Here is a 15,048-nt window from a genome sequence, read left to right on the forward strand (position 1 = left end):
TGCAGGACAAATCCCCGAGCTGACAAGGTAAAAATCTGTCGTTCTGCCCATGAAAAAGGCAGTTAACCTACTGTTCCTAGGCCGTCATTGTAAAAAAGAATTTGTTCTTAACTGACTTGCCTAGTTAAAATAACCATAGCCTATGCCTGATGTAAGTATACTGTTGTGTGTGAAGACTTTTTAAAGACACACAGACATTCTGTGTTTAGGGGGTGTTCCTGAAACACATTATTAATTGGATCTGAACGGTGGTTTCCCAGCAGTCTATTATCACTCTCATGCTGTACTGCATGTGAAAGATGCTGCAGAACAACATCTGCAAACCGAAAGGAGGGCCTTGTGAGGAACCAGAGAGAAAAAGTAGAGAAGATGGTTTGAAATTAATTAGCTTAGTAGCTTACATTATACAAGTTCAGCCTTTACAAAACAAATGATAAGGTATCTACAAGATACCAGTTAAAAGAAACAGCTTAATGCTAAAGAAATGACAACATAATAATGTATAATATGTTTCATAGGTAACGACAGAAAGAACATCTCCTGACATTGTGCAGAACATCGCTAACTGCTGATAATACTCTGGACCCCAGGGCTCTGACTGTGTCTCTTACACGCAGCTTGGGTCACGCGTGGTGTCTCATGCTGGATCCAGTAAAACCTGCTGACTGCAACAGAAAGGAAATTAATCAAGACACCGAATAGAATAGGGAGAGAAAGCCATACCTGGGGTGGCAGGTAGCCTAGTGGTTTGAGCGTTGGACTAGTAACCGAAAGGTTGCAAGATCGAATCCTGAGCTGACAAGGTACAAATCTCTTGTTCTGCCCCTGAACAAGGCAGTTAACCCACTGTTCCTAGGCCGTCATTGAAAATAAGAATTTGTTCTTAACTGACTTGCCTAGTTAAATAATAAAAAAACATTCTACTCTAATAGCAGGGGTTGGGTTGTCAGAGGTTGGGGCTGCTGCTGCCTCCAAGGTTGAAGTGTCCTCCACTTGCCTGCCTTCCTTTGTCTCTTTCCCTCTCTCCACTGATAAACCAAGATGAATTGGCTAGTGCTCTTACAACACTTATTTTGTGTATTTATTTACGTCTTGAAACCGGTAATCAATGGTAACAATGAAGCAGTAGCAGGTGCCCCGACTACCCGGGGAAAAGTCAATGCGCTGACAAAACACAATCACCTTGGGGAGATTGGGGAGGCACCTTGGGAGGCATTTGCTGATGTTATTGGCTGGATAAATATTCTATGGGTGTTAGATCCATTGTAATTATCTGATCATTATTAGTAGTAGTTGGCATATAGATCAATTTGATTATCAATGTCTGTCTGTTTTTTTGTCTGCCAATCTAACATTATCTTCTGGTCAGTTCCCTTCCCCTATCAGTTCCTTTGCTTTATCTAGGCTGTAGGCTTAACTGCTGAGCATAAAGAAACCCAGTGGTTCATGGTGGTATATTTAAGCAATAAGGCCCCAAGGGGTGTGGTATATGGCCAATATACCACGGCTAAGGGCTGTTCTTAAGCATGACGCAACATGGAGTGCCTGGATACAGCCCTTAGTCATGGTATATTGGCTATATACAACAACCCCCCGGATGTGCCTTATTGCTATTATAAACTGGTTACCAACGTAATTAGAGCAGTAAAAATAAATGTTTTGTCATACCCATGGTTTTCTGTCTGATGTACCACGGCTGTCAGCCAATCAGCATTCAGGGCTCGAACCACCCAGTTTATAATATAGCTTACTTACATGCCAAATAGTCACGTTTAGCATTGAGTAATAATAATTTTAAAAAAAGCTTTAGGTTCAGACTCTCTTGTCTGTCTGCAGGCATGTTTGTCTGGAGCACAGCCTTTTGCCTCTCTCCCTGCCCTGCATGCTCAGTGTTGGCGCCTGGAGCTCTCTCTGGGGTGAGCCGGACTGAACTCACATTTGGAGTCACAGCTGCACTCCCGGGCCGTGGTCCCAGGTACCCACAGGGCCACAGAGCTGACCTCACATGACAGGGCCACAGAGTGAGGCATGTGGGAGCATGTGGAAAGGCCTGGTTGACAGCATTACCCATCTAAAATTAAAGGCCAAAGCCTCTGCATGTGATAAACAAATTGCATACTGTGGCAGACTGGAAACAATGACAAATTAATTCAACTATTTCTTGAGACACAGAAAGTGCTTGAGACACACAAAGCATAGCAACAAAGTCTTTGAGGTAGAATTATGATTTACAGTCCTTCTCTTAGATATTGGTTCAGTCTGATGGGACCACATTTGAAAACATGCCCCCTAGCTGAATATGAAGCTATGATCTCTGTGTGCATTCCACTGCTTATTGTAAAGGAAGTGACTCAATTTGATTAAAGTCAAACAGAAGTGAATGATATTTATCATGCTAAGTCACTGCAGCGCCGGTGGCTCACGGTTGCTCCTCCATTAAGGGATTTAAATGACAATGAGGGGATGGGACCATGCATTGGACCAGGGGCTGCAAAGAGAGAGAGAAAGAGACAGAGAGAAACAGTCCTTGGGGGTCTCAGACACATTACCAGCAATATGGTGGTGCGTGGCTCTGTCCAGTGGTGTTTCCATGCAAGCCCTGATGAGCACATCCCACCCAGTACTCACCCAATCCTGTTGACTATGCTTTCAGGTTTACTAGTGGAGTGATGGACTGAAAATCCATTCCAACATTCTGATGGAAATATCCATTCGAAATTTAGAAAGAGGGAAGAGCTAAAGATGCGACAACAAATTGTGATAATATAGGTATCTCTACTTTTACTCAAGTATGACAATTGGGTACTTTTTCCACCACTGAAAACTTCATCTCATGTGCTACAGAAACTCTGCAAACCAAAAAATTTTGCAAACCTAAAAAGTGGTCTCCTGATGTGGTTTAAATATTGTTATGGGTTTAGAACAACCAATTTGATCGTTTTTCTATTACAAAAGTGTGACTTTGAGAGCGAAACCCTGAAAGAAATGAGAAGAATCAGAAACCGGTGAATTTCTGACTCAGTTGACAGCCTCATTTATCTGTTTCAATAGTAGGCCTACTATTAGCCTATTTGCACAGTGTAGCTTAGGTTGGCCTGACTGAATTATCAACATGGGCTTTATAATTTTAGTTCATTCAGAGTTGTATACCACTGTTCCTCATATAACCTATCCTTCGCTGGGCAGGCCATTTGGGAGATTTTAGACATATAAAATGTAACCAAATGAAAGTCACACTTTTGTTTGGTTACCCACTTCCAGAGGCACCATTACAACACGGCATTAAGGTGTCTATAATAAAATAAATGTGCAAAAACAAATCAATAAATGCATCTCTATTGCTTCCAAAAAAAAATGTTGGGCCACGGTGGGGAAGTTCCAAGGAGCCGCGGTGGCTTCAAAACAGCAGCCCATTAGTCATCTAGTGTACAGTGCATTCGGAAAGTATTCAGACTCCATGACTTTTTCCACATTTTGTTACGTTACAGCCTTGTTCTAAAATTGATTAAATCGTTTTTTTCCCTCATCAATCTACACACAATACCCCATAATGACAAAGCAAAAACAGGTTTGGAGAAATGTTTGCAAATTTACTTAAAAAGGAAATATCACATTTACATAAGTATTCAGATCCTTTACTCAGTATTTTGTTGAAGCACCTTTGGCAGCCTTGAGTCTTCTTGCGTACGACTCTACAAGCTTTGCACACCTGTATTTGGGGAATTTCTTCCATTCTTCTTTGCAGATCCTCTCAAGCTCTGTCAGGTTGGATGGGAAGCGTCGCTGCACAGCTATTTTCAAGTCTCTCCAGCGATGTTCGATCGGGTTCAAGTCTCGGCGCTGGCTGGGCCACACAAGGACAATTAGAGAGACTTGTCCCAGAGCCACTCCGGCGTTGTCTTGGCTGTGTGCTTAGGGTCTGCCACCACCATGCTTCACCGTAGGGATGGTGCCAGGTTTCCTCCAGATGTGAGACTTGGCATTCAGGCCAAAGAGTTAAATCTTGGTTTCATCAGAGCAGAAAATCTTGTTTCTCATGGTCTGAGTCCTTTGGGTGCCTTTTGGCAAACACCAAGCGGGCTGTCATGTGCCTTTTACTGAGGAGTGGCTTCCGTCTGGACACTCTACCATAAAGGCCTGATTGGTGGAGTGCTGCAGAGATGGTTGTCCTTCTGGAAGGTTCTGCCATCTCCACAGAAGAACTCTGGAGCTCTGTCAGTGATCATTGGGTTCTTGGTCACCTCCCTGACCAAGGCCCTTAACCCCTATTCATCAGTTTGGCCCGGTGGCCAGCTCTAGGAAGAGTCTTGGTGGTTCCAAACTTCATCCATTGATGAAGATCACTGTGTTCTTTGGGGCCTTCAATGCAGCAGAAATGTTCTGGTACCCTTCCCCAGATCTGTGCCTCGACACAATCCCATCTCAGAGCTCTACGGATAATTCCTTCCACCTCATGGATTGGTTTTTGCTCTGACACGCACTGTCAACTGTAGGACCTATACAGTAACAGTAAAAGTTAGGACACACCTACTCATTCAAGTTTTTCTACATTGCAGATTAATAGTGAAAAGATCAAAACTATGAAATAACACATATGGAATCATGTCGTAACCAAAAACGTGTTCATATTTGAGATTGTTCAACGTAGCCACCATTTGCCTTGATGACAGCTTTGCACACTCTTGGCATTCTCTCAACCAGCTTCAAGAGGTAGTCACCTGGAATGCATTTCAATTAACAGGTGTGCCTTGTTAAAAGTTCATTTGGGGAATTTATTTTCTTGTTAATGCATTTGAGCCAATCAGTTGTGTTGTGACAAGATAGGGTTGGAACACAGAAGATAGCTCTATTTGGTAAAAGACCAAGTCCATATTATCGCAAGAACTGCTCAAAAAAGCTAAGAGAAACGACAGTCCATCATTACTTTAACACATGAAGGTCAGTCAATGCGGAACATTTCAAGAATTTGAAAGTTTCTTCAAGTGCAGTTGCAAAAACCATCAAGCGCTACGGTGAAACTGGCTCTCATGAGGACCGCCACAGGAAAGGAAGACCCAGAGTTACCTCTGCTGCAGAGGATAACTTCATTAGTTACCAGCCTGAGAAATTGCAGCCCAAATAAATTCTTCACAGAGTTCAAGTAACAGACACATCTCAACATCAAGTGTTAAGAGGACTGCCTGATTCACGCATTCATAGTCAAATTTCTGCAAGGAAACCACTACTAAAGGACACCAATAATAAGAAGAGACTTGCTTGGGCAAAGAAACACGAGCAATGGACATTAGACCGGTGGAAAGCGGTCCTTTGGTCTGATAAGTCAAAATGAGATTTTTCCGGTTCCAACCGCCGTGTCTTTGTGAGACGCAGAGTACGTGAACGGATGATCTCTGCATGTATGGTTCCCACCGTGAAGCATGTAAGAGAAGGTGTGATGGTGTGGGGGAATCTTTGCTGGTGACACGGTCAGTGAATTCTAAATAAATCAAGGCACACTTAACCAGCATGGCTACCACAGCATTCTGCAGTGATACGCCATCCCATCTGGTTTGCACTTAGTCAGAATTTCTTTTGTTTTTCAGCAGGACAATGACCCAAAACACTCCAGGCTGTGTAAGGGCTATTTGACCAAAAAGGAGAGTGATTGTGTGCTGCATCAGATGACCTGGCCTACACAATATCCCAACCTCAACCCAATTGAGATGGTTTGGGATGAGTAAGACCGCAGAGCGAAGGAAAAGCAGCCAACAAGTGCTCAACATATGTGGGAACTCCTTCAAGACTGTTGGAAAAGCATTCATGGTGAAGCTGGTTGAGAGAATGCCAAGACTGTGCAAAGGGTGGCTACTTTGAAGAATCTCAAGTATAAAATATATTTTGATTTGTTTAACACTTTTTTGGTTGCTACATGATTCCATATGTGTTATTTCATAGTTTATGTTTTCACTATTATTCTACAATGTAGAAAAAATTCAAAATAAAGAAAAACCCTTGAATGAGTAGGTGTGTCCAAACATTTGACTGGTACTGTAGATAGGTGTGTGCCTTTCCAAATCATGTCCAATCAATTGAATTTACCACAGGTGGACTTCAAGCAACTTGTAGAAACATCTCAAGGATGATCAATGGAAATAGGATGCACCTTAGCTCAATATCGAGTCTCCTAGCAAAGGGTCTGATTACTTACATAAAAAACATTTGTTTTGTATTTTTGTGCAAAAATCTCTACAAATCCTGTTTTCGCTTTGTCATTATGGGGTACTTGTAGAAGGCTGTAACGTAAAAACATGTGGAATAAGTCAAAGGGTCTGAATACTTTCCAAATGCACTGTATATATAAGTCATTGGGTCTAGCCAGGTAGTGAGCATAGGCATCACCATTTTCTGACACTAAAATGAAACACGTTTCTAAAATGAACCATATGCAACTAACAATACACAGAGCTGATTCTTGCAATCAAATCAAATGTATTTATATAGCCCTTCTTACATCAGCTGATATCTCAAAGTGCTGTACAGAAACCCAGCCTAAAACCCCAAACAGCAAGTAACGCAGGTGTAGAAGCACGGTGGCCAGGAAAAACTCCCTAGAAAGGCCAAAACCTAGGAAGAAACCCAGAAGGGTGGCCAGTCCTCTTCTGGCTGTGCCGGGTGGAGATTATAACAGAACATGGCCAAGATGTTCAAATGTTCATAAATGACCAGCATGGTCAAATAATAATAATCACAGTAGTTGTCGAGGGTGCAACAAGTCAGCACCTCAAGAGTAAATGTCAGTTGGCTTTTCATAGCCGATCATTGAGAGTATCTCTACTGCTCCTGCTGTCTCTAGAGAGTTGAAAACAGCAGGTCTGGGACAGGTAGCACGTCCGGTGAACAGGTCAGGGTTCCATAGCCGCAGGCGAACAGTTGAAACTGGAGCAGCAGCACGGCCAGGACTGGGGACAGCAAGGAGTCATCATGCCAGGTAGTCCTGAGGCATGGTCCTAGGGCTCAGGTCCTCCGAGAGAGAGAAAGAAAGAAAGAAAGAGCGAAAGAGAGAATTAGAGAGCATACTTAAATTCACACAGGACACCGGATAAGACAGGAGAAATACTCCAGATATAACAGACTAACCCTAGCCCCCCGACACATAAACTACTGCAGCATAAATACTGGAGGCTGAGACAGGAGGGGTCAGGAGACACTGTGGCCCCATCCGATGATACCCCCGGACAGGGCTAAGTAGGCAGAATATAACCCCACCCACCTCGCCAAAGCACAGCCCCCACACCACTAGAGGGATATCTTCAACCACCAACTTACCATCCTGAGACAAGTCCGAGTATAGCCCACAAAGATCTCCGCCACGGCACAACCCAAGGGGGTGTGCCAACCCAGACAGGAAGACCACGTCAGTGACTCAACCCACTCAAGTGACGCATCCCTCCTAGGGACGGCATGGAAGAACACCAGTAAGCCAGTGACTCAGCCCCTGTAATAGGGTTAGAGGCAGAGAATCCCAGTGGAGAGAGGGGAACCGGCCAGGCAGAGACAGCAAGGACGGTTCGTTGTTCCAGAGCCTTTCTGTTCACCTTCACACTCCTGGGCCAGACTACACTCAATCATAGGACCTACTGAAGAGATGAGTCTTCACTAAAGACTTAAAGGTTGAGACCGAGTCTGCGTCTCTCAAAAGGGTAGGCAGACCATTCCATAAAAATGGAGCTCTATAGGAGAAAGCTCTGCCTCCAGCTGTTTGCTTAGAAATTCTGGGGACAATTAGGAGGCCTGCGTCTTGTGACCGTAGCGTACGTGTAGATATGTACGGCAGGACCAAATCGGAAAGATAGGTAGGAGCAAGCCCATGTAATGCTTTGTAGGTTAGCAGTAAAACTTTGAAATCAGCCCTTGCCTTAACAGGAAGCCAGTGTAGGGAGGCTAGCACTGGAGTAATATGATCACATTTTTTGGTTGTAGTCAGGATTCTAGCAGCCGTATTTAGCAGTAACTGAAGTTTATTTAGTGCTTTATCCGGGTAGCCGGAAAGTAGAGCATTGCAGTAGTCCAACCTAGAAGTAACACAAGTATGGATTGATTTTTCTGCATCATTTTTGGACAGAAAGTTCCTGATTTTAGCAATGTTACGTAGATGGAAAAAGCCGTCCTTGAAACAGTCTTGATATGTTCTTCAAAAGAGAGATCAGGGTCCACAGTAACGCAGAGGTCCTTCACAGTTTTATTTGAGACGACTGTACAACCATCCAGATTAATTGTCAGATTCAACAGAAGATCTCTTTGTTTCTCGGGACCTAGAACAAGCATCTCTGTTTTGTCCGAGTTTAAAAGTAGAACGTTTGCAGCCATCCACTTCCTTATGTCTGAAACACAGGCTTCTAGCGAGGGCAATTTTGGGGCTTCACCATGTTTCATTGAAATGTACAGCTGTGTGTCATCCGCATAGCAGTGAAATGTAACATTATGTTTTCGAATGACATCCCCAAGAGGTAAAATATATAGTGAAAACAATAGTGGTCTCAATACGGAACCTTGAGGAACACCGAAATTTACAGTTGATTTGTCAGAGGACAAACCATTCACAGAGACACACTGATATCTTTCCGACAGATAAGATCTAAACCAGGCCAGAACTTGTCCGTGTAGACCAATTTGGGTTTCCAATCTCTCCAAAAGAATGTGGTGATCGATGGTATCAAAAGCAGCACTAAGATCTAGGAGCACGAGGACAGATGCAGAGCCTCTGTCTGATGCCATTAAAAGGTAATTTACCACCTTCACAGGTGCAGTCTCAGTGCTATGATGGGGTCTAAAACCAGACTGAAGCATTTCGTATACATTCTTTGTCTTTAGGAAGGCAGTGAGTTGCTGCGCAACAGCTTTTCAAATTTTTTTGAGAGGAATGTAAGATTCAATATAGGCCGATAGTTTTTTATATTTTCTGGGTCAAGATTTGGCTTTTTCAAGAGAGGCTTTATTACTGCCACGTTTAGTGAGTTTGGTACACATCCGGTGGATAGAGAGCCGTTTATTATGTTCAACATAGGAGGGCCAAGCACAGGAAACAGCTCTTTCAGTAGTTTAGTTGGAATAGGGTCCAGTATGCAGCTTGAAGGTTTAGAGGCCATGATTATTTTCATCATTGTGTCAAGAGATATAGCACTAAAACACTTGAGTGTCTCCCTTTATCCTAGGTCCTGGCAGAGTTGTGCAGACTCAGGACAACTGAGATTTAAAGAGGAGTCCATAATTTGCTTTCTAATGATCATGATCTTTTCCTCAAAGAAGTTCATGAATTTATTACTGCTGAAGTGAAAGCCATCCTCTCTTGGGGAATGCTGCTTTTTAGTCAGCGTTGCGACAGTATCAAAAATAAATTTTGGATTGTTCTTATTTTCCTCAATTAAGTTGGAAAAATAGGATGATCCACAACATGGGACAAAACTAGGTCCAGAGTATGACTGTGGCAGTGAGTAGGTCCAGAGACATGTTGGACAAAACCCACTGAGTCGATGATGGCTCCGAAAGCCTTTTGGAGTGGGTCTGTGGACTTTTCCTTGTGAATATTAAAGTCACCAAAAATTAGAATATTATCTGCTATGACTACAAGGTCCGATAGGAATTCAGGGAACTCAGTGAGGAATGCTGTATATGGCCCAGGAGGCCTGTAAACAGTAGCTATAAAAAGTGATTGAGTAGGCTGCATAGATTTCATGACTAGAAGCTCAAAAGACGAAAATGTTTTTTTGTTTTTTTTTTGTAAATTGAAATTTGCTATCGTAAATGTTAGCAACACCTCCGTCTTTGCGGGATGCACGGGGGATATGGTCACTAGTTTAACCAGGAGGTGAGGCCTCATCAGGCTTAAGCCATGTTTCAGTCAGGCCAATCACATCAAGATTATGATCAGTGATTAGTTAATTGACTATAACTGCCTTTGAAGTGAGGGATCTAACATTAAGTAGCCCTATTTTGATATGTGAGGTATCACGATCTCTTTCAATAATGGCAGGAATGGAGGATGTCTTTATTCTAGTGAGATTGCTAAGGAGAACACCGCCATGTTTAGTTTTGCCCAACCTAGGTCGAGGCACAGACACGGTCTCAATGGGGATAGATAGCTGAGCTGACTACACTGACTGTGCTTGTGGCAGACTCCACTAAGCTGGCAGGCTGGCTAACAGCCTACTGCCTGGCCTGCACCCTACTTCATTGTGGAGCTAGGGGAGTTAGAGCCCTGTCTATGTTCGTAGATAAGATGAGAGCACCCCTCCAGCTAGGATTGAGTCTGTCACTCCTCGACAGGCCAGGCTTGGTCCTGTTTGTGGGTGAGTCCCAGAAAAAGGGCCAATTATCTACAAATTCTATATTTTTGGAAGGGGCAGAAAAGTTTTCAAACAGCGATTGAGTTGTGAGACTCTGCTGTAGAGCTCATCACTCCCCCTAACTGGGAGGGGGCCAGAGACAATTACTCGATGCCGACATCTTTCTAGCTGATTTACACGCTGAAGCTATGTTGCGCTTGGTGACCTCTGACTGTTTCATCCTAACATCGTTGGTGCCGACGTGGATAACAATATCTCTATACTCTCTATACTCGCCAGTTTTAGCTTTAGCCAGCACCATCTTCAGATTAGCCTAATGCCGGTAGCCCTGCCCCCTGGTAAACAGTGTATGATCGCTGGATGATTCGTTTTAAGTCTAATACTGTGGGTAATGGAGTCGCAAATGACTAGGGTTTTCAATTTGTCAGAGCTAATGGTGGGAAGCTTCGGCGTCTCAGACCCCGTAAGGCGATCGTTCTCCTGTAAATTATGAGTACAGCGACTGCAATTAGAAGGCATCATGTTAAAACCTCTCTAGGGTAGGTGGGACGAAATCGTCCCGCACTATTCAACAGCCAGTGACACATCAGAGCGCCAAATTTAAAACCACAAAATGTCATAATTCAAAGTTCTCAAACATATGACTATTTTACACCATTTGAAAGATAAGACTCTCGTTAATCTAACCACACTGTCCGATTTCCAAAAGGCTTTACAGCGAAAGCAAAACATTAGATTATGTCAGGAGAGTACCCAGCCAGAAATAATCAGACACCCATTTTTCAAGCTAGCATATAATGTCACAAAAACCAAAACCACAGCTAAATGCAGCACTAACCTTTGATGATCTTCATCAGATGAAACTCCTAGGACATTATGTTATACAATACATGCATGTTTTGTTCAATCAAGTTCATATTTATATCAAAAACCAGCTTTTTACATTAGCATGTGACGTTCAGAACTAGCATACCCACCGAAACTTCCGGTGAATTTACTAAATTACTCACGATAAACGTTCACAAAAAACATAATTATTTTAAGAATTATAGATACAGAACTCCTTTATGCAATCGCGGTGTCCGATTTTAAAATAGCTTTTCGGTGAAAGCACATTTTGCAATATTCTGAGTAGATAGCCCGGCCATCATGGCTAGCTATTTTGACACCCACCAAGTTTGGCACTCACCAAACTCAGATTTACTATAAGAAAAATTGGATTACCTTTGCTGTTCTTCGTCAGAATGCACTCCCAGGACTTCAACACCCAATGTTGTTTTGGTTCCAAATAATCCATAGTTATATCCAAATAGCTGCATTTGTTCTTGCGTTCAAGACACTATCCGAAGGGTGACGCGCCGGCGTTTATCGTGACAAAAAAAATCAAAATATTCCATTACCGTAATTCGAAGCATGTCAAACGCTGTTTAAAATCAATTTTTTCGCGATTTTTCTCGTAAAATAGCGATAATATTCAGACCGGGAGACCTTGTCTTCATTCAAACACTGAAAATGTAAAATGGACTCTTCACATGCACGCGCACGCCCGTGTCATTGTTCTCAGATCGACCACTTTCCAAATGCCCTACTGTTTTTCGCCCAGGGACTGCAGAGTCATCATTCCCCGTTCTGGCGCCTTCTGAGAGCCTATGGGGAGCCTTAGAAAATGTCACGTTACAGCAGAGATCCTCTGTTTTCGATAAAGAGGCTATAGAAGGCCAAGAAATGGTCAGACAGGGCACTTCCTGTATAGAATCTTCTCAGGTTTTGGCCTGCCATATGAGTTCTGTTATACTCACAGACACCATTCAAACAGTTTTAGAAACTTTAGGGTGTTTTCTATCCAAATCAAACAATTATATGCATATTCTAGTTTCTGGGCAGGAGTAATAACCAGATTAAATCGGGTACGTTTTTTATCCGGCTGTGAAAATACTGCCCTCTATCCTAAACAGGTTAATGTTACTACTTAGCTTCGGCTGTTGGAAGTCCTGTCCAGATACGAACCATGTCCAGATAAAACGTCCAGAGTGAAAAAGTTGAGTGAGGGAAAAACTAAAAATATAAACGGTAATTAAAAAGTAAAAACCGTAAAGTTGTCAGGTAGCAAAGTAAGGTTGGCAACAAAACGCACAGCAGCACGTAAACAATTAATGTTAAAGCATTAAAATAATTGATTCAAATTAGAGCAGAGGTGCCAAGTTGGAAACCCAAGCATACAATGTGTTGTGTAATTAACTTACAATTAAACCATAACGTCAATCAAAGAATACTACTCTGAAATATGAGGACTACAGGATGTATCCATTTAAAAACAACTGAATGTATTACAAGAATGCATTAAGATGCAGTTGAAGTACATACCATGAATCGTCAATGTAAAAAGGTACAAAAAATGTCTGGAACAGGGATCATCAACTAACGTTAGATTCAGCCGCGGGCCGAGTTTTTCTTGAGCGATGGTCGAGGTGCCTGGACATAATTACAAACTATTTGTAGACTGCAAATTGCCTGCAAGAAGCCCAAACAGATATCTTTGTCTAAAACATAATAATATCAAACCTTGCTTACAAAATTAAAATAACGTGGAGCTGATTTCCTGGTGTTTTTACAGTCTTCCAACAATGAAAATGATTGAATTGGTTATAAAAAAAAAGAAAAAAAAAAAACTTGCGGCCCAGTTGGGGAACCTTGGTCTAGAACATAGAATACACCACAACCATGGCGATAGAACGTATAGCTAGGATATTTGTAATTACAAATGACTCAAATTGAACAGAGCAAAACATTAAACAAATAAATAATCCTACCTCCCCCCTCCTTGCTTATTCTGCCCACTCTTGCTAATTTGCTCCCATTGGAAACGACAGGCTGTGGTCAATCTTGGTTAAGTTATAAAAATCTTTGGTAATAGTAAGTGTACTTTTTGTAGTAAGCTGTTTGTAGCCCATGTGCCTCAACCTAATAATGTTGTCCCTTTCCCCCTTACATCTTAACATTAGAGAAATGTAATCATAAAATATTGTAAGAGCTTTCATTGTCTGCTTATATGCCCCCTTTATTTATCCTAAGGTTCTGACTTGGTGTACAGGGAGAAAATTGTAAGAATGGCCCATTTTCTGAATTCTGGCGCTGTACATTTCAAAAAGTGCTGAACAAATAGTTATACTGACTATGTCTTAGCTCGCTCATTAATGTCTTAATCGAAATTACGGATTGCCTCTTGTTCCACTCATTGTTCCCTTATCCATAGTTTGTAAATCTCAATTGTCAGTAGAAACCACATTTGTTTAAGCAAGTCAGCCATATCAGCTATGTTTTTAAAAAGGCAGTAAATGAGGCTGAATTAGGACTAGGTGATATGGACAAAATATTATATCACAGTATATAAAAAAAACAAATTAGACGGTATGACGGTATTTTTAGTTTTTTAATAATAAAAGTTCTACATTTGCTTTATGAGTAGTGAGTGATCCTAGGGTGCCAGCACATACATTCTAAGTGATTTCAATTAGTCTTTCTCCATTCTGATTGATTTATACTGTTCAATTCAATGTCAACCATAACAAATTTCAGCAGTATTATAATTTCTGCATTTCCTGCACTTAATTGCAGTGGTGGAAAAAGTACCCAATTGTCATACTTGAGTAAAAGTAAAGATACGTTAATAGAAAATTACTCAAATAAAAGTGAAAGTCACCCAGTAAAATACCACTTGAGTAAAGGTATTTTGTTTTAAATATACTTAAGTATCAAAAGTAAATGTAATTGATCAAATATACTTAAGTATCAAAAGTAAAAGTATAAATAATTTATATTTTTTTATTTATTTACAGATATCCAGGGGCACACTCCAACACTCAGACATGATTTACAAACAAAGCATTTGTGTACAGTGAGATCCCCAGATCAGAGGCAGTAGATGACAAGGGATGTTCTCTTGATAAGTGTGTGAATTGGACCATTTTCCTGTCCTGCTAAGCATTCAAAATGTAACAAGTACTTTTAGGTGTCAGGGACAATGTATCGAGTAAAAAAGTACAGTATTTTCTTTAGGAATGTAGTGAAGTAAAAGTTGTCAAAAATAAAAATAGTAAAGCACAGACACCAAAAAAAATTGACTTAAGTAAAAATACTTTCGGGTACTACTTAAGTACTTTACACCACTGCTCAATTGAGATCATTTCCATACAGTATGGGCAAATAATCTAGGACTTATTTTTAACTAAATGCCGGGGTGGCAGGTAGCCGAGTGGTTAGAGCGTTGGACTAGTAACCCGAAAGGTTACAAGATTGAATCCCTGAGATGACAAGGTAAAAATCTGTCATTCTGCCCCTGAACAAGGCAGTTAACCCACTTTTCCTAGGATGTCATTTAAAATAAGAATTTGTTCTGAACTGACTTGCCTAGTTAAATAAAGGTAAATAAAAATTTTCAATTGCAATTTGACTTGCGAATTAGAACAAAAATGTTGGAATCATGGAAATAGAATGACTATTCTAATTATATAGTTAGAATATAATAGTGGGCACTTCGTATACAGTGTTGTTTGAGATGGCAATTAATTAAAATGCCAGGGAGGAGTTATTGTGACAGGGTAGGAACTAAAGCGCTGACAAGTGTTTCCTAGGGGTCCCTATAAGCTTTGGCTACATCGAATCCTTAAGCTGACTAGGTGAAAAACCTGTAGATGTGCCCTTGAGCAGTGTACTCAACCCTAATTGC

This window comes from Salmo salar, chromosome ssa01 (genome assembly GCF_905237065.1).
Source record: "Salmo salar chromosome ssa01, Ssal_v3.1, whole genome shotgun sequence".
Classification (NCBI taxonomy): Eukaryota; Metazoa; Chordata; class Actinopteri; order Salmoniformes; family Salmonidae; genus Salmo; species Salmo salar.